The sequence below is a fragment of the Corythoichthys intestinalis genome, chromosome 19 (genome assembly GCF_030265065.1).
Source record: "Corythoichthys intestinalis isolate RoL2023-P3 chromosome 19, ASM3026506v1, whole genome shotgun sequence".
NCBI classification, from domain to species: domain Eukaryota; kingdom Metazoa; phylum Chordata; class Actinopteri; order Syngnathiformes; family Syngnathidae; genus Corythoichthys; species Corythoichthys intestinalis.
Window position 1 is genome coordinate 34,242,501 of NC_080413.1, and position 22,851 is coordinate 34,265,351.

At 46.5% G+C, this 22,851-nt stretch overlaps 1 protein-coding gene, 1 non-coding gene and 1 pseudogene across 4 annotated transcripts in view; 1 reads left to right on the forward strand and 2 right to left on the reverse strand.

Moving 5' to 3' along the window:
- LOC130907895 (meprin A subunit alpha-like) overlaps positions 1-22,851 on the reverse strand; it is a 71,870-nt gene that overhangs the window by 26,127 nt on the left and 22,892 nt on the right. The gene's annotated exons all lie outside the window — the stretch shown is intronic.
- On the forward strand, positions 6,721-6,802 carry trnas-gcu (transfer RNA serine (anticodon GCU)). Its single transcript has one exon. It is a non-coding gene; the product is annotated as a tRNA-Ser (tRNA).
- On the reverse strand, positions 18,579-20,989 carry LOC130907896 (uncharacterized protein K02A2.6-like; annotated as a pseudogene).

Consider the following 22,851-nt stretch of genomic DNA (forward strand, 5'->3'; position numbering starts at 1 on the left):
TATTATTATTTTCCGTCACTACCTCCCCAAGTTGGGAGTGGGTAATTTGAGCGCCTGCTGCCTTCTTGGATGTGGTAGCCGTTTCTCAGGCTCCCTCTCCGGAATTGAACCCCGATTCCCCGTTACCCATGGTCACCATGGTAGGCGCAGAAAGTACCATCGAAAGTTGATAGGGCAGACATTCGAATGAGACGTCGCCGCCACGGGAGGGCCAGCGATCGGCTCGAGGTTATCCAGGGTCACCAAAGCGGCCGGGCGCCGCCGGGGATCCCGCCCTGCGAAGGGGGGAAGCCGGCGGAGCGCCCACGTGGGTTTTGGGTCTGATATATGCGCGCGTCCCCGGAGGGTCGGCGCTCATTTGCATGTATTAGGTCTAGAATTGCCACAGTTATCAGAGTAACTTGGAACGATCAAAGGAACCATAACTGATTTAATGAGCCATTCGCAGTTTCACTGTAACGGCCGTGTGTACTTAGACTTGCATGGCTTAATCTTTGAGACAAGCATATGCTACTGGCAGGATCAACCAGGTAGCCTCGCCGACGAGGGAGGGCGGGCGGGCGGTCGGGCGAGCGAGCGTGCGAGGGAAGGAGGGAGGATGGGCGGACGGACAGCCAGGTCGGGTCGGGGCTCCCACGCCCGCCGGCCTAAGCCGGTCTGCTTGCCGGCCTTGCCTACCTCGAGGCCTGCCTGCTTGCGCGCCTGCCTGCCTGCCCGCCTACCCGCCCCTCTGCGTGAGGCCTTTCGGGTGGCGGAGGCCGGCCAGACGTGAGGGTCCGGTCGACGCGCCGAACATCCGCGCGACATGCCGGCTCGCCGTGGCGTATTCGGAAATGGGAGCGCTCTGTGAGGGCGGCTCGAGAAACCCAGGTGTTTGCCGGGTTTGCGGGCCGGCTGGACCGGTGAGGGCGGCGGGCTCCGTCGGACGATGGCTTGGTCGGACGGGGCATCTCGGTCTCGCTGCGTGAGGAGGACGTGCGTGCGAGCCGGCGGGGCCGCGTGCTCCCAAGGCGGGCCGGGTGGGCAGCAGAGGCCGGGTCGGGCCTCACCGACTGCCCGCCGGGGGAGCCGCCACGCGCGTTCGCCCGCCGCCATACTCGAACCCGCTGGGCCTGAGGAGCCGTCCGCCCGGACACTGGCATGCGGCCGGCCAGCGGGGGCCCTCTGATGGCGGGTCACGTATGCCAATCGTTCGCCAGGGTGGCCACCGAGCTGTGCAGCAGCAGAGGGCTACGAGTGTCACCATAGATTGTGGAGTACAGCAGTGTAACGTGGGTCTATTTGTCGGATTGGCGTTTGAAAAGTGTCCCGGCACTGCTCCGGAGCTCGCGGCGGCCGGCCACGTCTCTCGTGGCCCAACTAGGCGCGCTTCTGTCGGGCTGCACGTTGCGCCATTTCCCCCTGGGGCTGCTGAGGACAATCTCATGGCCGTGGCCCATGATGTGACGCTATTTGTCGGATTGGCGTTTGAAAAAGGGTCCCATCATCGCTCTGCGGCTCGTTTGTCTGGACTTGGTTCAGCTTTGTCTTTGCAATCCACTCATAGTAGCAAAAGACCAGCAGATTCAGCGGTGCAACGTACTTCTCAGGCCCGCCCAAAGCCTTCTGCATGTCGTATGAAAGTTTGGAGACGATCCCTTGAGCCCTCTGGAGCCCAGGCCGTCTTGTTTAACTCCTTCCTGTAAACGTGCACAAACTTTTTTGCAGCCCTCCCGCTCTTGTCGCCTTCCTGTATAACCAACCCCTCTGAGTGAGGGGTTATGATTTTCGCCTACTGGCGCTCCCTCCAGCGGATGAAAACGGAACTGCAGCCAACACATAAGCCCCTGGTATTTTTTTTTTTAAAGCCCCTGGGAGACCATTGGGGCGCCCTCCAGCGGATGAAAACGGAACTACAGCCAACACATAAGCCTCTGGTAGAATGTTTTTTTTAAACAATTTATTTACTTTTTGATTAACATATGAACGGACATGGTTGTGTGAGGTTGTTGTGGCCCCTCCACATTTCTGGCGACCCCCTCAAACATTTCTGCCTACAACCGGCCGCGGTTCTGGCCCACTTTCACCCCTGAATACAGTGTACTTTTTACTTTTAGCATTTTAGTAGTGACTAATTGGTGACTATTTTACAACATATAATCAGGGGTGAAAGTGGCTAGAATTTCTTGCAGGAATGCCCTCCTGACATGAAGGTCGCCACGGAGCCAGAATGTATTTTTATTTTATTAACCTCCTAAAACCCCTGAAATGGTGAAAAACTGCTTTTGGGACAGTAATACCTATAACACATGCACGCAAAAACACATTTTACACATGCATTATGCTACAGCATTACACATACCACTTGCTGACACAAGCAGAGGAGGGTAGAGGAGCCAAAAAAAGTAAGAGTAACATTACTTGATTTTTTTTTTTTTTTTTTTTTTTTTAAACAATCTGATTCCACCCCCCAACACAAAGTAATATAAATGAATAATTGTTACTATTACTGTATACTGTACTATAACCTATCACATTATAACATAACATTAAGGCAAAGAAATTAAAAAAAAAAAAAAAAAAAAAATCCAGCAAGAGAAAACATCAACAGAACAGAAGAATCATTCGTCCAAAGAGCACGAGTGCCCTCTAGTGGACAAAATAGTTCCTAGTTTGAATAGTTCCTCTTATAAAATTGAATTAAATTATTTTTCGTTTTATTTTTTGATACTGAATTATTACGTCATCATTTTATTTTGTTGTCTATTTTATGGCCATATTCTGTATCATGCGCGTGGGCTACGCTTTGTGAAGGCGTGTGAATGGTTCCATTTTGAAATGAAATGTCCATACAAAATGAGCAACTTCTTTGGGTTGTATTTGCGCCTAAAAGACGCTTTCCAAGTGTAGTGTGCTTCCAACACCACAAGATGACGAACGAGAGTCGTCAAGGTGGGCACACGAGGAAGCGCTGCAATATGTGCTTTGTCAGATATGGCGAAGCATTTATTGTTGTAGCAGCGTTATTTTTTTCGTTTAACAGAATTAAATGAATTCTTCCAATTTGACTTGACAAAGAAATACAAGGGAAAACGTCAAGATCTGGATAGAGTTACCCGGATGTACCTTTTCTTTTCACAACTTTGTCGTGCGATACATCCCGGGGGCGGCCGAGAGGCAGGGGCTGGGACAGACGGTGGCTCGCCTCGTGGCGGACCGTCAGCTCGATCCCGTGATCCAACTACGAGCTTTTTAATGGCAGCAACTTTAAGATACACTCTTGGAGCTGGAATTACCGCGGCTGCTGGCACCAGACTTGCCCTCCAATTGGTCCTTGGCATAGGGTTTAGAGCAGCGGTCTCAAACCGACTCCACAAAGGGCCGCAGTGGGTCCTGGTTTTTGTTCCAACAGATCCAGCACAAACAGTTCAACCAATGAGGTTTCTACTAACATAAGCAGCACCTGATTGCAATCAACTGATTACACTTGTAAGAAACCAGATTGGTGAAAAGGTATTTGTCTCGTTTGGTTGGAATGAAATCCAGTACCCCCTGCGGCCCTTTGAGGACCGGTTTGAGACCACTGGTTTAGAGCGTGCTCATTCCAATTACAGGGCCTCAAAAGAGTCCTGTATTGTTATTTTCCGTCACTACCTCCCCAAGTTGGGAGTGGGTAATTTGAGCGCCTGCTGCCTTCTTGGATGTGGTAGCCGTTTCTCAGGCTCCCTCTCCGGAATCGAACCCCGATTACCCGTTACCCGTGGTCACCATGGTAGGCGCAGAAAGTACCATCGAAAGTTGATAGGGCCAGCGATCGGCTCGAGGTTATCCAGGGTCACCAAAGCGGCCGGGCGCCGCCGGGGATCCCGCCCCGCGAAGGGGGGAAGCCGGCGGAGCGCCCACGTGGGTTTTGGGTCTGATATATGCGCGCGTCCCCGGAGGGTCGGCGCTCATTTGCATGTATTAGGTCTAGAATTGCCACAGTTATCAGAGTAACTTAGAACGATCAAAGGAACCATAACTGATTTAATGAGCCATTCGCAGTTTCACTGTAACGGCCGTGTGTACTTAGACTTGCATGGCTTAATCTTTGAGACAAGCATATGCTACTGGCAGGATCAACCATGTAGCCTCGCCGACGAGGGAGGGCGGGCGGGCGGTCGAGCGAGCGAGCGTGCGAGGGAAGGAGGGAGGATGGGCGGACGGACAGCCAGGTCGGGTCGGGGCTCCCACGCCCGCCGGCCTAAGCCGGTCTGCTTGCCGGCCTTGCCTACCTCGAGGCCTGCCTGCTTGCGCGCCTGCCTGCCTGCCCGCCTACCCGCCCCTCTGCGTGAGGCCTTTCGGGTGGCGGAGGCCGGCCAGACGTGAGGGTCCGGTCGACGCGCCGAACATCCGCGCGACAAGCCGGCTCACCGTGGCGTATTCGGAAATGGGAGCGCTCTGTGAGGGTGGCTCGAGTACCCAGGTGTTTGCCAGGTTTGCGGGCCGGCTGGACCGGTGAGGGCGGCGGGCTCCGTCGGACGATGGCTTGGTCGGACGGGGCATCTCGGTCTCGCTGCGCGAGGAGGACGTGCGTGCGAGCCGGCGGGGCCGCGTGCTCCCAAGGCAGGCCGGGTGGGCAGCAGAGGCCAGGTCGGGCCTGACCGACTGCCCGCCGGGGGAGCCGCCGTGCGCGTTCGCCCGCCGTCATACTCTAACCCGCTGGGCCTGAGGAGCCGTCCGCCCGGACACTGGCATGCGGCCGGCCAGCGGGGGCCCTCTGATGGCGGGTCACGTATGCCAATCGTTCGCCAGGGTGGCCACCGAGCTGTGCGGCAGCAGAGGGCTACGAGTGTCGCCATAGATTGTGGAGTACAGCAGTGTAACGTGGGTCTCATATGTGACGCTATTTGTCGGATTGGCGTTTGAAAAGTGTCCCGGCACCGCTCCGGAGCTCGCGGCGGTCGGCCACGTCTCTCGTGGCCCAACTAGGCACTCTGTCGGGCTGCACGTTGCGCCGTTTCCCCCTGGGGCTGCCGGGGACAATCTCATGGCCGTGGCCCATGATGTGACGCTATTTGTCGGATTGGCGTTTGAAAAAGGGTCCCATCATCGCTCTGCGGCTCGTTTGTCTGGACTTGGTTCAGCTTTGTCTTTGCAATCCGCTCATAGTAGCAAAAGACCAGCAGATTCAGCGGTGCAACGTACTTCTCAGGCCCGCCCAAAGCCTTCTGCATGTCGTATAAAAGTTTGGAGACGATCCCTTGAGCCCTCTGGAGCCCAGGCCGTCTTGTTTAATTCCTTCCTGTAAACGTGCACAAACTGTTTTGCAGCCCTCCCGCTCTTGTCGCCTTCCTGTATAACCAACCCCTCTGAGTGAGGGGTTATGATTTTCGCCTACTGGCGCTCCCTCCAGCGGATGAAAACGGAACTGCAGCCAACACATAAGCCCCTGGTATTTTTTTTTTTAAAGCCCCTGGGAGACCATTGGGGCGCCCTCCAGCGGATGAAAACGGAACTACAGCCAACACATAAGCCTCTGGTAGAATGTTTTTTTTAAACAATTTATTTACTTTTTGATTAACATATGAACGGACATGGTTGTGTGAGGTTGTCGTGGCCCCTCCACATTTCTGGCGACCCCCTCAAACATTTCTGCCTACAACCGGCCGCGGTTCTGGCCCACTTTCACCCCTGAATACAGTGTACTTTTTACTTTTAGCATTTTAGTAGTGACTAATTGGTGACTATTTTACAACATATAATCAGGGGTGAAAGTGGCTAGAATTTCTTGCAGGAATGCCCTCCTGACATGAAGGTCGCCACGGAGCCAGAATGTATTTTTATTTTATTAACCTCCTAAAACCCCTGAAATGGTGAAAAACTGCTTTTGGGACAGTAATACCTATAACACATGCACGCAAAAACACATTTTACACATGCATTATGCTACAGCATTACACATACCACTTGCTGACACAAGCAGAGGAGGGTAGAGGAGCCAAAAAAAGTAAGAGTAACGTTACTTGATTTTTTTTTTTTTTTTTTTTAAACAATCTGATTCCACCCCCCAACACAAAGTAATATAAATGAATAATTGTTACTATTACTGTATACTGTACTATAACCTATCACATTATAACATAACATTAAGGCAAAGAAATTAAAAAAAAAAAAAAAATCCAGCAAGAGAAAACATCAACAGAACAGAAGAATCATTCGTCCAAAGAGCACGAGTGCCCTCTACTGGACAAAATAGTTCCTAGTTTGAATAGTTCCTCTTATAAAATTGAATTAAATTATTTTTCGTTCTATTTTTTGATACTGAATTATTACGTCATCATTTTATTTTGTTGTCTATTTTATGGCCATATTCTGTATCATGCGCGTGGGCTACGCTTTGTGAAGGCGTGTGAATGGTTCCATTTTGAAATGAAATGTCCATACAAAATGAGCAACTTCTTTGGGTTGTATTTGCGCCTAAAAGACGCTTTCCAAGTGTAGTGTGCTTCCAACACCACAAGATGACGAACGAGAGTCGTCAAGGTGGGCACACGAGGAAGCGCTGCAATATGTGCTTTGTCAGATAAGGCGAAGCATTTATTGTTGTAGCAGCGTTATTTTTTTCGTTTAACAGAATTAAATGAATTCTTCCAATTTGACTTGACAAAGAAATACGAGGGAAAACGTCAAGATCTGGATAGTTACCCGGATGTACCTTTTCTTTTCACAACTTTGTCGTGCGACATATGCGGTTTTCACGACGAGGTGGCCGAGTGGTTAAGGCGATGGACTGCTAATCCATTGTGCTCTGCACGCGTGGGTTCGAATCCCATCCTCGTCGAATCGTTTTTGCATTATGCCACCGTAATTACTAATTTGTCACGTGATTAACGGCTAATCATGACGTTCGGATCTCGTTATGCAGTATATAAAAGGGTTAGACAAAATCATGGAAAACCCTTTAAAAAAACAAAAATCATTTAATATGGTGTAGGTCCGCCTTTTGTGGCAATTACAGCCTCAATTCTCCGAAGTAGTGACTCATACAACTTGTGAATTGTTTTCAAAGGAATTTTAAGCCATTTTTCAGTTAGAAAACCCTCTAACTCATTTAGAGATGATGGCGGTGGACATCTCTAAAACTGACCATAGATGCTCAATAGTGTTGAGGTCTGAGGATTGTGCCGGCCATACGAGATGCTCAACTTCATTAGAATGAACATTATTATTAAAGAAATGAGGAACAATGATTATGATGCCAAAATGTTAGGTGTTTCCATTATTTTGTCCAACCCGGAATGTACAGAGGTGGAAGGGAAAATATTTCAAAAAAGCATCTACGAAGAGAAGAAAGTGGGCTGTAACATTATTCTAGTCAAATAACTGTTGATTATGAAACTAGCATGACATAACCATAATAGCGCCTAACTTTAGCAGCCTACTGTACTTGGCTCAAAATGGTGTTCGGATCCGGCCACTAACTTTGGCGGGTGAGGTTGAAAAATAAATTCACGAAGCACTGCAACTGCACAGTCCACACACATCCAGTAATAATGATTTTAATAAAATTGCCATTTTGGTGAATTAATGACACATTTAATAACTAATGTTTGCATTTAAATCCACGGCACTTTTAGTCCACCGTACCACAGAACTATGAAATTATTAATTGCATATTAACTGGTGTGTTTATTCAATTAACCTTGGCACTTTTAGGCAAGGCAAATGTATTTGAATAGCACAATTAAATACAATTTAAAAGTACTTCACATGACATGAAAATCAGCAAGACAATTTTAGTCCTCCTTACACTTTGTAGAACTTTCTCTAAAATGGGAGATTTAACTGACACTAACCCACAGCTCGCTGAATACTGAAAAAAAATTCTAAAATAACAGGCCTGGCTCATGATACAGCATAATTTAGCTTTAGCAGTATGTCATCTAAACTCTTTGTAAATAACCGTCAGCTTGCAATTTCGCTAAATATATGTGTTTATCCATCCAGCCATCATCTGCCGCTGAATCCGGGGTCGGGTCGCGGGGGCAGCAGCTTTAGGGGGGGAAGCCCAGACTTCCCTCTCCCCACCCACTTCAACCAGCTCCTCCGGCGGGATCCCAAAGCGTTCCCAGGCCAGGCTAGAGACATGGTCTCTCAAGCGTGTCCTGGGTCATCCTTGGGGCCTCCCGCTGGTGGGATATGCCAGGAACACCTCTCCAGGGAGGCGTCCAGGACCCACAGGTCGTGACCATAGGTGAGGGTAGGAACGTAGATCGACTGGTAAATCAAGAGGTTAGCCTTTCGGCTCAGGTCTGTCGATCTCCCGCTCCCTCCTACCCTCACCCGTGAATAAGACCACAAAGTACTTGAACTCCTCCACTTGGACAGGATCCCAACTCCAGACCTGGGGAGGACACGCCACCCTTTCTGGCTGAGTACCATGGTCTCGGATTTGGAGGTGCTGATCTTCATCCCAACTGCTTCACACTCGGCTGCGAGCCACTCCGGTGAGAGTCGGAGGTCACGGCTTGATGAAGCCAACAGCACCACATCATTTGCAAAAGCAGACATGCAATGCTGAGGCCACTAAACCGGACCCTCTCAATGCTTCAGCTGCGCCTAGAAATTCTGTCCATAAAAATTATGAACAGAATCGGTGACAAAGGCAGCCTTGGCAACCCTCACTGGGAACGAATTCGACTTCTGGATAGCTTCCAGGAACTTCTGGTCCACCATCCGGCGTCTGAGGAGAGGAAAGCAGTGCAGCATTACACTGTTTATAGCGGAGAAGAGGTACTGCTGACCTCGACTCGAGACGTCTTGAGTCGGTGAGGAGAATACTTTGAAGACCTCATCAATTCCACCGACAGACCTTCCTTTGAGGAAGCAGAGTCTGGGGACTCCGAGCTCTCCTATCTCTGGGGTCGAAGTCACTGAGGTGGTTGGAAAGCTCGATGAGATCTGCCCGAAATTCCTAAAGGCTCTGGATGTTGTAGGGCTGTCGTGGCTGACACACCTCTACAACATTGGGTGGACATCAGGGACTCTGGATTGGCAGACCGGGGTGGTGGTCCCCCTTTTTAAGAAGGGGGACCGGAAGGTTTGTTCCAATTATAGAGGGATCACACTGCTCAATCTCCCCGGTAAAGTCTGTTCAGGGGTGCTGGAGGGGAGGGTTCATCGGGAAGTCGAATCTCGGATTCAGGAGGAGCAGTGTGGTTTTCTTCCCGGGGTGGAACAGTGGACCAGATCTACACCTTCGGCAGGATCCTCCAGGGTGCATTGGAGTTCGCTCAACCAGTCTACATGTCTTTTGTGGATTTGGAGAAGGCATTTGATCGTGTGCCTCGGGGAGTACTGTTGGGGGTGCTACGGGAGTACGGGGTATCAAGCCCCTTGGTAAGGGCTGTTCGGTCCCTGTTCAACAGGTCTCACAAGTTTGGTCAGCATTGCCGGCAGTTCGTCAAATTCGTTCCCAGTGAGGGTTGGACTCCACCAAGGCTGCCCTTTGTCACCGATTCTATACGTGTTTATGCAATTTAAAAAAAGTTTTTTTCATCACAACAAACCTCTTCTTTGTCACATTTATGCTTTTCTTTCTTCATTCGAAAAAATGTGACCCGGAGGGCTTTTGTCTTATCATGACGTCGTCACCGTCACGTCGTTCAATTGTTGAGGCTAAAAAAACACCTTCAGGTAGCTCGCTGGTCTGCGGGTGGTGGTGGGGGGGGGGGGGGGGGGGGGGGGTGAGTGCACGGGAAACCATGAAACGGACAGAAGGCATATTAGAAAAATGATTTCATTATTATTAAAAGACACATTTCCATATGTATTTATGTTCTTTTGTTTTATTGTCTTGTAAACATTTTTGAATTCTGCCTTCATCAAATATTATTTGAACATTTTTCTTGACACCCTTTTGGACGCTGCGACCCCCCAAGCATTTGTCTAGCTTGCTTTATGGACTGCACGGGTCTGCCAATAGCCAATGGCAAAGCAGCTATAAGTACAGGGCTGGCCAAAAGTATTGGCACCCCTGCAATTCTATCAGATAATGCTCAATTTATCCCAGAAAATGATTGCAATTGATAAATACTCTGGTAGTAATATATTTTAATTTTGCTTGCTATGAAATAACACAAAAGAGAATGAATAAAAAAAAAAATCAATCATTTTGCACAAAACTCCAAAAATAGCCCAGACAAAAGTATTGGCACCCTTAGCCTAATACTTGGTAGCACAACCTTTAGACAAAATAACTGCGAACATGTCCAACTGGCGGGAGGCCCCGGGTACGATCCAGAACACGTTGGAGAGACTATGTCTATCGGCTGGCCTGGGAATGCATTGGGATCTCGCCGGAGGAGCTGGTTGAAGTGGCTGGGGAGAGGGAAGTCTGGGCTTCCCTGCTCAAGCTGCTGCCACCGCGATCCGACCTCAGGGCAAGCAGAAGATGATGGGATGGGATGGTGTATGGTATGGCATGGTATGGTAACTGCGGACAACCGCTTCCGGTATCCATCATTGAGTTACTGACAATGCTCTGCTGAAATTTTAGACCATTCTTCTTTGGCCTACTGCTCCAGGTCTCTGAGATTTGAAGGGTGCCTTGTCCAAACTGCCATTCTCTCCACAGGTGTTCTATGCAATTCCGGTCTGGATTCATTGCTGGCCACTTTAGAAGCCGTCGGTGCTTTCCCAAACCATTTTCTAGTGCTTTTTGAGGTGTGTTTTGGGTCATTATTCTGCTGGAAGACCCATGACCTCTGAAGGAGACCCAACTTTCTCACACTGGGCCCTACACTATGCTGCAAAATTTGTTGGTAGTCTTCAGACTTCATAATGCCATGCGCATGGTCAAGCAGTCCAGTGCCAGAGGAAGCAAAACAAACCCTTAAACTTTCAGGGGTCGCATTAACCGATTATTTTCCGTCGCTGACCGATTTTATAAAACGGTGACGGAAAAAACTGAAGTCCATCCGTCATTTTGACAGGTTGCAATTCACACCCCAGACCACAGGGTGGCGAGTGAGCATATTAATTAGCTATTGTCTCTCTTGATGCATGACGTCGTTGGCCTCACTCTGAAAAATGTCAAGGCAACTGAGTGTCCGAAGTTTCTTCAAAAAGCCCCAAAATGACGATGGTGTTGATAAAAGAGGTGAAAAAACAGGGACTGCACAAGCGGGCACGCAATTCAAGTCCATGCGCACCAGGAGGAAGGTGTGAAACTACGTTCAGGCCACAGCAGGTGAACTGTTAATTTCATTGTTCCATATGCTACATATGGTAGGCTACCTACCTACTGGGGCCACAGTCAGCTGTTTTTGTCACTGCGGAGAAAAAGTTACATATTCATCTGCTTGATGTGTGATGGCACGGTGTGGATTCTCTGTTAAGCTTGTTCGGACAGAATATAAATTTAAAATGAATGAAAACTAAATACTATTGAATATGTTGAAGCGGTAGCGGGATGTTAAGGGTCTTGTTAGCTCGAATTGCTGTGTCCAGCCGCTGTAGCTCTGCTGCTCTCTGTGAACTCTCTATTCAAGCCGGAACGTGCGCGGCTCTTAAGTGTCTCGGTCACGTGACTGTGTCGTAGCCGGTAACGCGCTCGGCCAAATGGACACACAAGTACGGAAGGCGAATTATGCCAAACAAAGGGTCACCACAATGTCATTATCATCATTTTAAAAATTTAAGTGACGGGTAAAAATAGATTATGACCGGATTTTTATGACCCTGTCAGTCAAAATGACAGACAACGAAAAAGTCTAGCGCAACCTCTGCCTTAAACATCAGGGAACCTCCGCCATGTTTGACTGTGGGGACCGAGTTCTTTTCTTTGAAGGCCTCGTTTTTTCCCCCTGTAAACTCTACTATGATGCCTTTTCCCAAAAAGCTCTATTTTTGTCTCATCTGACCAGAGAACATTCTTCCAAAACGTTTTTGGCTTTCTCAGGTTAGTTTTGGAAAACTCCAGCCTGGTTTTTTTATGTCTCTGGGTCAGAAGTGGTATGTTCCTGAGTATCCTACCACAGTCCTTTTTTCATTCAGATGCCAAAGAATAGTACCTGTTGACACTGGTGTACACTCAAACTGCAGGACAGCTTGAACATGGAGTCCCTTTTCATTCAGATGCCGACGGATAGTACGGGTTGACACTGTTGTACCCTCGGACTGCAGCACAGCTTGAACTTGTTTGGATGATAGTCGAGGTTCTTTATCCACCATCCGCACAATCTTTCGTTGAAATCTCTCTTCAAGTTTTCTTTTCCGTCCACATCTAGGGAGGTTCGCCACAGTGCCATGGGCTTTACAATTATTGATGTGACTGCGCGTGGTAGACACAGGAACATTCAGGTCTTTGGCGATGGACTTGTAGTCTTGAGATTGCCCATGCTTCCTCACAATTTTGCTTAAGTCCTCACACAGTTCTTTGGTCTTTTTTTCTTTTCTCCATGCTCAACGTGGTAAACACAAGGACACAGGATAGAGGTTGAGTCAACCTTAATCCATTTTAACTAGCTGCAAGTGTTATGTAGTTATTGCCACCACCTGTTATGTGCCACAAGTAAGTAACAGGTGCTGTCAATTAAAAAAATTAGAGAAATTAGAGAAGCATCACATGATTTTTCAAAGGGTGCCAATACTTTTGTCCGGCCTATTTTTGGAGTGTTGTGTAAAATGGTCATGATTTAATTTTTTTCCCCATTGTGTTTTGTGTTTTTTCATTGCAAGCAAAATAAATGAAGATGTTACTACCGAAGCATTTGTAACTGCAATCATTTTCTGGGAGAAGTTGAAAATTAGCTGACAGAATTGCAGGGGGGCCAATACTTTCGGCCAGCAGTGTACTTATAAGTGGCTATAGAGCCTACCCACGTACCACGTGCTCGCTGTATGGTTCCGCCCACTTGTCCGTCAAAACATAGTGTTAACCTGTTACGGCTACGTACATTTCTCCTATTTACGGCGTGTTTTTCTGCTCCTTAACATTAATAATCAAAATGGTGAAGGCGTGTGTGGCTGTTGGTTGCACTAACAGAGAAGATGGAAGGAGAGACTTGAAGTTTTACCGTATTCCGAGGGATCCAAAGAGGAGAGCGAAATGGACGGCTGCAATTCGACGTGAAAACTGGACACCAAAAAAATCACCACAGACTATGTAATAGTCATTTTATATCCGGTAAGATGCATTTAATATATATTTAGAGGGTTTTGGCCTGACAACCACAATTAAGATCATTGCTAGGCTAATCGCCGACAACATACGACGTAGTACGACATAGTTTCAAATTCAAGATGTTTGTGACTTCCCTTTCTTCCACCATCGTTATTTTTTGAATAATATTTAGCTGGTACCAAGTGAAAGAAACTGGCCTCGTCTACGGGGCTGACAAATAACCACAATTAAGATCATTGCGAGGCTAATCGCCGACAACATACGACATAGTACGACATAGTTTCAAATTCAAGATGTTTGTGACTTCCCTTTCTTCCACCATCGTTATTTTTTGAATAATATTTAGCTGGTACCAAGTGAAAGAAACTGGCCTCGTCTACGGGGCTGACAAATAACCACAATTAAGATCATTGCTAGGCTAATCGCCGACAACATACACGTATGTATGTCGTGAGAGTGCTATCGCTAAACCATATAAACATTAAAAGCCTTAACTCCATTGACAAACGACATGAAATACATTAGACTTGACAGTGGATGTTAGCAATAACAAAAGATTTTGAATTGAAAATTTCGTAACTCACCTTTCCAAGCACAAGATAGATTCCTGCCGAACGAGGACCTGTTTCACCCAACCAGCAACGAAGTATTATAAGCCTCCAAGCTCTTGAAGTTTTTCAAATTTTCGTGGGAATAGGCTGATTTTGTGTGGACAAGATAATTGTAAATATCAGCGTAGCAGATGTCAGGCAGACAGGGCGAAGACAGTGGGTCGAAAAACATCGATTTGGGCATCAAATATGGATCTGGCGACTGTATAGAACGAAGCTTTTCCTCATAACGCCTTTTATGCAACAGATCCAGTGAGTTTGCGGCATCAGAAAGCACCGGGTCTTCCATGAAATGCATTTTAAATTCCGCCATCAATTGAAAACAATGCTAATACAGAGTCAAAATGACGGACAAGTGGGCGGAACCATACAGCGAGCACGTGGTACGTGGGTAGGCTCTATATGTTGATGAGTGTTTTAAAATCCTGTTTAATAAGGAACTAAATGCTTAAAGTGACAAGGGTTGTTTAACTATTTATATCCTAGAGGCAATTTTGATGTGATTATTTGATCAAAATACTACGACATGAAAAGTATAACACTTATTACTCCATGAAACGTCATTGTGACATCATGCGGGATCAAGTAGTGGAGGGCCGTTATATTCTTTGGCCAATGATGAATCATCCAGTCAAAATGGCCGCCAGACCAAAGACTACGCTTCCCAGCATGCCGCACAACGCCTCCAGGTTTGGCTGCTTAAGCCACTGAAATGCAGCCGGCCTGGAGTATATAGGAGACGACCAGATGGAGAGAGAGAGGAGGCTCAGAAGAAGAAGGACAAGAAGATCCGGAAAAAATTATTTTGAGAACAAACCTACGTTGACTTTTTTGGAGACGTTTAAGTTGTTGTTTTATTCTGCCGCATTTCGGCCACTTTCTTTCGGGAAAACCCGCCTTTTGTCGAAAAAGCTGTTTGTTGGAAACCTTGGTGTCCAGAGCTCCTTTCTGGCCAGGCCTACTTCGTGCGGTGTCACAGATGGTGGAGAATGTGGGCAGTTGGGCCTAGGACCAGAGTACAACGTCGGACGCAATAGACGAGTTAGCCCAGCTATTCTCCCAGTTACCTACCTCGTGCGGTGTCACATCATTTTAAGCACATTTGCCATTCTAGTGCCTTTTCATGGCAAATATTTCTTGAGGATATGCGTACACAGGACGGCGTGCTTGTATTTGCTTTGCCACTGGATCATGCCCCTCAAACTGACCCGAGATGAGGACTGCCTACACTAGGGCTCCTGAAGCTCATCGGTGTTACCTGTGTGGGGGAGGTAGGACATATCTCGTGGCAGTGCGGAAAGTCTGATGTGCCCATCCCTACAGCAGAGTCCTCCAGCGGCACTCACACCCAGTTTGCAGCCCTCCTAGGGGAAAGTGAAAACCCACGGCCTATGTGTCCGAGCACGGTCAACTACCAGGATGTTGAAGCCTTGCTGGATTCGGGAAGCACCAGGACCCTGGTCCAGGAATGGGTCCTGGAGGCCGCCAACCCTGAGCAAGGCGAAAAAGTGCCAGTGGTCTGTGACCATGGAGACACCCACGAATATCCAACCACCGAGGTGAGGCTCGGTGCCCGGAGACTCAGCCGGGTCAAGTCTGCAGTCAGCCTCCAGTGACGATGACCTAGCGATCCCAAAGGCTGAATCCTTCTTAAAGGGTCAGTATGGCACGGCCCAATTACAAGAACCCACGTTTTTCAATGGTTTAAAAAAACATTTAGGTAATTCAGGGAACGTTAGTAGGGGACAGGACAACCCCTACCTATCCCCACTTTGTGGTAAAAAATTGGCTTTTATACCAAGGGTCGAAAGCTAAGGACAAGATCGTTGAGCAATTGCTCGTTCCACGCATACACCTCCCCACAGTTCTACAGTTAGCACTTACCCATGTATTGGGGGCTCACCTAGGGGTGGAGAAAACAAAAGAGTGAGTGTTGTAAAGGTTCTTTTGGCCAGGTGTTGACAAGGAAATAGAAAATTATTGCCACAGTTACCCGGAGTGCCAGTTAAAAGCCTCTATACAGGGGTACCGGAATCCCCTGGTTCCGTAGCCTATTATAGAAACCCCCTTTGAAAGGGGGGGGATGGACATTGTAAGGCCTCTCCCTAAGAGTGCGCGAGGCCACTAGTACATCCTTGTAATTATAGACTATGCCACCCGGTATCCAGAGGCCACTCCCTTAAAAAAGGCCAATGCTTAGCACAATGCCAATGAACTTTACCTCTTCAGCGGCAGGGCAGGGTGCATCTCCCTAAAGAAATCCTAACGGACTAAAGAAATCCTAACGGACCAGGGCAGGCCATTTATGGCCTATGTCACCAGGGAGATGTGTTCATTGTTACGAGTAAAACAGTTGAGGACCTCTGTTTACCACCTTCAAACGGATGGGTTGGTAGAAAGGTTCAACAAGACTCTGAAGGCAATGCTATGCAAGGCCATCGACCAGGACGGCCGGAACTGGGACCAGCTACTCCCCTATCTCCTGTTTGCAGTAAGGAAAGTACCTCAATCATCGACAGGCTTTTCACCCTTCGATCTGCTCTATTCCCACAAGCCCAGGGGTCTGCTAGATATTGCCAAGGAGACTTGGGAGGAGCAACCCTGCCCCCACCGAACCATGGTGGAACATGTAGGGGCCATGAGAGAAAGGACGTCCGCTGTGATGCCCATAGTGAAAGAACACATGGAAAAAGCCCAGAGAGAACAGAGGGGTACGTACAATCAGACAACTCAAATCCGGGAATTCCAGCCCGGGGATCAAGTACTAGTGCTGGTCCCCATGGTATAATGCAAGTTCTTGGCTACATGGCGGGGACCTTCTGAGATAATTGAAAAGGTGGGGGGAGTAAATTACGAGGTGAGACAACAGGGCAGGCAGAAAGGTGAGCAAATTTACCATGTCAATCTGCTGAAAAAATGGCATGAGAGAGAGTTACTGTTCACGTCTTCCCCCCAGAGACATGGACTCCCTCGGCTCGGGGCCAAGAGTCAAAGCAGAACACGAACTTCGCTACCCCGGGAGGTCTATGGCAGTATTGAATGATGTCATTCAGCTTGTTCGGCGCTCCTGCCACATTCCTGCGGCTGATGGATCAAGTTCTGCGACCCCATCGAGAATATGCGGCAGCCTATCTCAATGACGTGGTAATTCGTGGTAAGTAAAGCTCTGACTGGGAAAGTCATCTTACATGGGTGCAGAATGTCCTGGGCTCACTCCGGAAAGCAGGGCTGACTTCGAACCCAAAGAAATGTAGGGTGGTATTTAGTGAGACCAATTATTTGGGGTACACAATTGGGCGAGGGTTGGTAAAGCCTTAGGAGGCCTAGCTTGAGGCCATTCGGAGCTGGCCCAAACCCGAGACCGAAAAACAAGTTCGTTTGTTCCTAGGGTTGCCTAATTGGTGTAACGGTACACAAAAATCTCGGTTCGGTACGTACCTAGGTTTTGAGGTCACGGTTCCGGTCCATTTTTGGTACAGTAAGAAAACAAAATGCAAAATATAAATGTGCTAGTTGTTTAGTACACACTTTTGTGCTTTCAACAATAGGAACATTAGCCTATACAAAGCTATAATTCTGCTCAAAAAGTAGCGGGTATTCAAAGATAACCCAACAACAATTTGCCTTTCAGACCCCGCGTATTGGTCAGCTTTCTTTCTGAAAGAAAGAAGAAAAAAAAGTCCTGTGCTAAAAAGAAAAGCAATCCCAATGACAAAGATTTTAACATGTATTTTACAAATGAAATGCCTCAATGAATCATTTTTTTTTCTCATGAACGGTTTTCAAAAGCTTTATTGGTGGATTTTCTCAAGTTAAAGCGCCACAGAGAAATTAATAAATTTAATTGTGTAAGCAGGATCTGTGTATTATTCTTATTATTTATTTACAGGTGTTTTAGCTCATTTCAATTTATTTTTATTTAAATGGGCTGTTATATATTTTATTATGTGTTTATATTTTATAAATGTGATGTAGTATTCACTTATATTGTATATTTTATGTTGTATAACTTTAGTTCCTCTGTGAATATTAGTTCCTACTTGTTTTGTTGTGGTAGGAGGGTTTTGTATTGAACACGGGGCCGTGTTGGTTATTATTATAGCAGAGAAGACAGCAGTAAATCAACAAAGACAAGTAAACTGTGCCCCGATCTACCACTCAAGAGATCTGATAGACTCAAAAAGTGGGTTACAATTGCATATTAGTTTGAAAATCGACCGGATCCACTGTATTTTCACATGAGTGACTTCCGGTCTGCCAGATCCTAGCTACCGGTAGTAGTATTGATGCAGGAGGGTCGCGTCTCGTGTCAAATAATAATCTCTGCCGTTCTTTTCGCGTGCGTCGTGTTGAGCCGCTTCCGGGACGCGTCTAACATGCGGCCGCATTGTGACTGGTGTGCATTGGCTGATTGACTTCAACGCCCGCGTTTCACTGCGTTCTCGCGGCAGCCACTTTGTCGCGCATTTGATGTTTCTGGGCTATACTGTCCTACCGTGTTGGTCCTCATTATAGTAGGGAAGATGGAGTAAATATAATCTACACAAAGAAACTGTAACCCGATCGACTCACAGCCTCGAAAAGTAAGGGCTACTTTACGTCAGAAACTTATTCAGTACACCTCCGTTCCGAATCGGGCACCACGTAACGAAACGGTTAAATACAAATACATGTACCGTTACTGTTATGTACTTCCTTGCTCTAAGTACATGTAAGGCCGAGACTGGAATGGAACAACACTTCTTTATTCAGTGTGCTTTTCATCATATATGTCACAGAGACATAACAGAGATTCCTTTTTATACTGTAATACCACACCCACAGGAAGTGCACACTATGGCAACAGCAGTGTGACATAAATATGTCACATCTCCTCCCCCCTTACATAACATGTCCCAGAAATAAACACAAAAATACCTCCTGTTTTCCCCTCATTACTTATTACTTATAAATCCAATCTATCAGGCGGTTGCCTGTCGCGTGCAGGATAACGACGTTCAACAGTCACTTCCGATTTCCCACTTGTGGAAACAGGTTCCGATACCGTTTCAGGTTCCGTTTGTGCATTGGTTGAATTAGACACAATTACAGCAGGATTGTTTGGGTTTGACACATCCGGTAAGCTAGACATTTCTGGTATTTTTGGCACATCCGGTAAGCTAGACATTTCTGGTATAATTACACTGTTAGCATCATCACAATCAATAGACAGTTCTGGAGTAGTGTCTGGTGTTCCCAACAATTGATCCACATGGCGACGCCAAACACCATCAGCTGTCTGAACAGTGTAGGAAACAGGCCCAGTTTGAGCAATGATGGTGGCTGGGGCCCACTTTTCCTAACTCTGGTAATTCCGGGCCATAACAGAGTCACCAGGTGCAAAAACTTGGTTCTTGGAATGCAGATCTCTGTACTTGACTTGCTTCCGTTGATCCATTTGAACAATCTCGCTCAGGGTTGGTGGTTTCATAAGATCCATGCCAGTTCGTATCCCTCGAGAAAACATGAGGCTCGCTAGCGATACTTTGGTAGTTGCATGCACAAATGTTCGATATTTGAGGAGTAATTCGTGTAGTCTCTGATGGAGTGTACTTTGCCCTTGTGATGCTTTGAGAGCATGTTTGAGGGTCTGCACAAATCTCTCTGCCAAGCCGTTGGTTGACGGGTGATAGGGAGCCGACTTAATGTGTTGAACCCCATTGGCTTGCAGGAATTCAACCATTTCTTTTGACACAAATTGGGGCCCATTGTCTGAGACGAGTTGTGCAGGGGCTCCGAAACGACTAAACATCTCCCCTAACTTCTCAATTGCCTTTTCCGATGTGGTTGATTTCATGATAGCTACCTCTGGCCACTTACTATGGGCATCGATAGCAACCAGAAACATTCGATTTTCAAAAGGCCCCGCAAAGTCAATATGAATGCGGTGCCAAGGGTCCTGAGGAAAATCCCAAGGATGAAGTGGGGCTGCAGGTGGATTGTTGCAAATCTTCTGGCAAGATGAACAACTTTTTACCGTCTCTTCGATTTGTTATCTAATCCTGGCCACCAAAAATAACTTCTCGCCATTTCTTTCATTTTAACAATACCACTGTGACCTGCATGCAGGTGCGCAAGCATTTTAGCACGCAATGACTGTGGCACAATCACTCTCCTCCCCCACAGCACACAATCGGATTGAACAGAAAGTTCCCACCTCCTATCCAAAAAAGGTTTGAGAGCCGTGTTCTCACACTTGGTTTGTCCTTTAATTACCATGACCATGACGACTGACAGGTCGGGGTCGTTCCGAGTTTCACGTTTTACTTGCGACGCTGAAATTGGTGCATGTTCAACATTTCGGAAATAGAATATGTCCACTGAGGTAGGTTCCTGTTTTGTGACAGGAAGCGGCAACCTCGAAAGTCCATCAGCATTGTAATGCAAATCAGATTTACGATACTTGATGTCGTATGAGTGAGCTGATAACAACAAAGCCCACCTCTGAAGACATGCAGCAGCCAGTGAAGGGATTCCTGCATGAGGTCCCAAAATCGTTGTCAGCGGTCTGTGATCCGTTAACAGAGTAAACTTCCTTCCATACAAATATTGGTGGAACTTCCTCACACCAAAAATAATGCTCAAAGCTTCTCGTTCCAATTGAGCATAGTTTTACTCTACTTTGTTAAGTGTTCTCGATGCAAAAGCAATTGGTCTTTCATCTCCGTTCGGGAATACATGGGAGATGACAGCACCCACCCCATAGGGTGAAGCATCACATGCCAGCTGTATTGGATATGAAGGGTTGAAATGAGTGAGAGCCTCTGATGAAATCAGTAGGGATGGGAATTGATAGGATTTTTACGATTCCGATTCCATTATCGATGTTGCTTAACGATTCGATTCTTTATCGATTTTCTTATCGATTCTAATTTCGGGGAAAAGAAGAACAAATATTTTGATTGGCATCGAGTTTGTTTAATCAGAAGTCACAATCTTACAAACTCACAACGAGGTCAAAAGAGGCCAAAAGCCTTAATGTTAACTGTGGCAATAAGTGGCAAATGCACAAGAATGTGTAACATTTTACTGAAACATTTTTCTAAAAGAAATAAAAAATATTGGTATATATTGGCATATAGGTCGTTGTTCTGCCTTTGGCAATATGTGTTAAAGCAGGGGTCCCAAAACTTTTTCCTGTGAGGGCCACACAACTTTTCCCTTCTCTGATGAGAGGCCGGGGTCAGTTTGTAACAGAAAAAGTGTGACGATTGCAGGAGTGCATAAATGTAAAAAAAATTTTTTTTTTTTTTAGAAAGCCACAATCAAATAACCCTCTGTGGATTCTTCACGGAACAAAAGTAAATAAAATTAAAATAATAATATAATAATAATAATAATAGCACTATTAATTAAATAGATAATAACCAAATAATAATATAAAATAATAATAATAATAATAGCACTATTAATTAAATAGATAATAACCAAATAACCCTCTCTGAGTTATTCACTGAAAAAGGCCAGGAAATAAATAACACTACTGAGGGAGAAAAAAACAAAAACAATTCAAAATGCTCTCTGGAATTGTTCAGGGGGCTGGACCAAATATGGAGCCGCGGGCCGTAGTTTGGGGACCCCTGTTTTTATTTACCAGTATATTGAAATGCGCACCTTTTCGTTTTTATGGCGCTTTCACACTCAAGTGGTGGCGCTCTTGCGCTTCCTCACGCGAAGAAGAACGCGCTTACACGCGCAGAAGAAGAAATGCTGCATCCAAGCGAGTTAGTGAGAAAGGGAAACACTGCCACGAGCCTACGTTCTTTGTTAATGTTTGTAAAATATCTACAGAGGCAACGCCTGTATGTATCATCTTCTGTGTTGTTGTTGTGTGTTTCCACTCGCGATCGGACACTTAAATCCAGTTGTGTAGTGGTTTAAACGATGTGCTAATGCTAGCGAACGCATGCTAACTGTTTGTTATGACTGTGTTAGCAGCTAATCATCGCTGATTTACGTTGATGCAAACCTGTTTGTTATTGGGGACCAAATTGATTTGTTTCATTTCTATTTTTAGTTTCAAGTGAAGGTTGAATAAAGTCAGCAAATTACACCAACGTCTTCTGCATCGTCATTTGGGAGTTTAGCGAGCTGTATAGTCAGGAATGAGGCTTAGCGTCTCGGTGAGGACAGTGCAGTCTATTCCCTCCCGATGCAGTTATCTCCACCTTGCAATGACTGCAAGTCACTTTGTTGTAATTTTTCCTCGTGAAGTGAAGACACACTTTCGAGCGTTCGAACCTACGTGCTGTCATTGTTTTGTTTACGGCGGCAATGCTCGTGCTAAACTATCGTAACCTTTCATTTTCACCCTTTTTCCTGGTGAAGTGTAGCCAAACTTTGGAGCGAGTGGCTCTTGGCGCCATGCTAGTTTGATGCGTCTGGACAACAAGACACGTCACGACGCAATATGCGTTTTCAGGGATTGTTAAAGGTTAAGGCTTTTTCATTGTGATGTCAAGGCCTCGAAACACTCGGAACCGGTTCGGAATTGGAATCGGATTTCGATTCCCATCCCTATAAATCAGGGCGTTTTTCGCATTTTGAAAGGCTTTGTTACACTCATTTGTCCATTTCCATTTTACATCTTTGCACAACAGCTCATGCAATGGTTTAAGAAGTGATGACAAATTGGGAATAAACCGTCCATAATACAGTGCCGTGCAAAAGTATTTGGCCCCCTTGAACCTTGCAACGTTTCGCCACATTTCAGGCTTCAAACATAAAGATATAAAATTTTAATTTTTTGTCAAGAATCAACAACAAGTGGGACACAATCGTGAAGTGGAACAAAATTTATTGGATAATTTAAACTTTTTTAACAAATAAAAAACTGAAAAGTGGGGCGTGCAATATTATTCGGCCCCCTTGCGTTAATACTTTGTAGCGCCACCTTTTGCTCCAATTACAGCTGCAAGTCGCTTGGGGTATGTTTCTATCAGTTTTGCACATCGAGAGACTGACATTCTTGCCCATTCTTCCTTGCAAAACAGCTCGAGCTCAGTGAGGTTGGATGGAGAGTGTTTGTGAACAGCAGTCTTCAGCTCTTTCCAC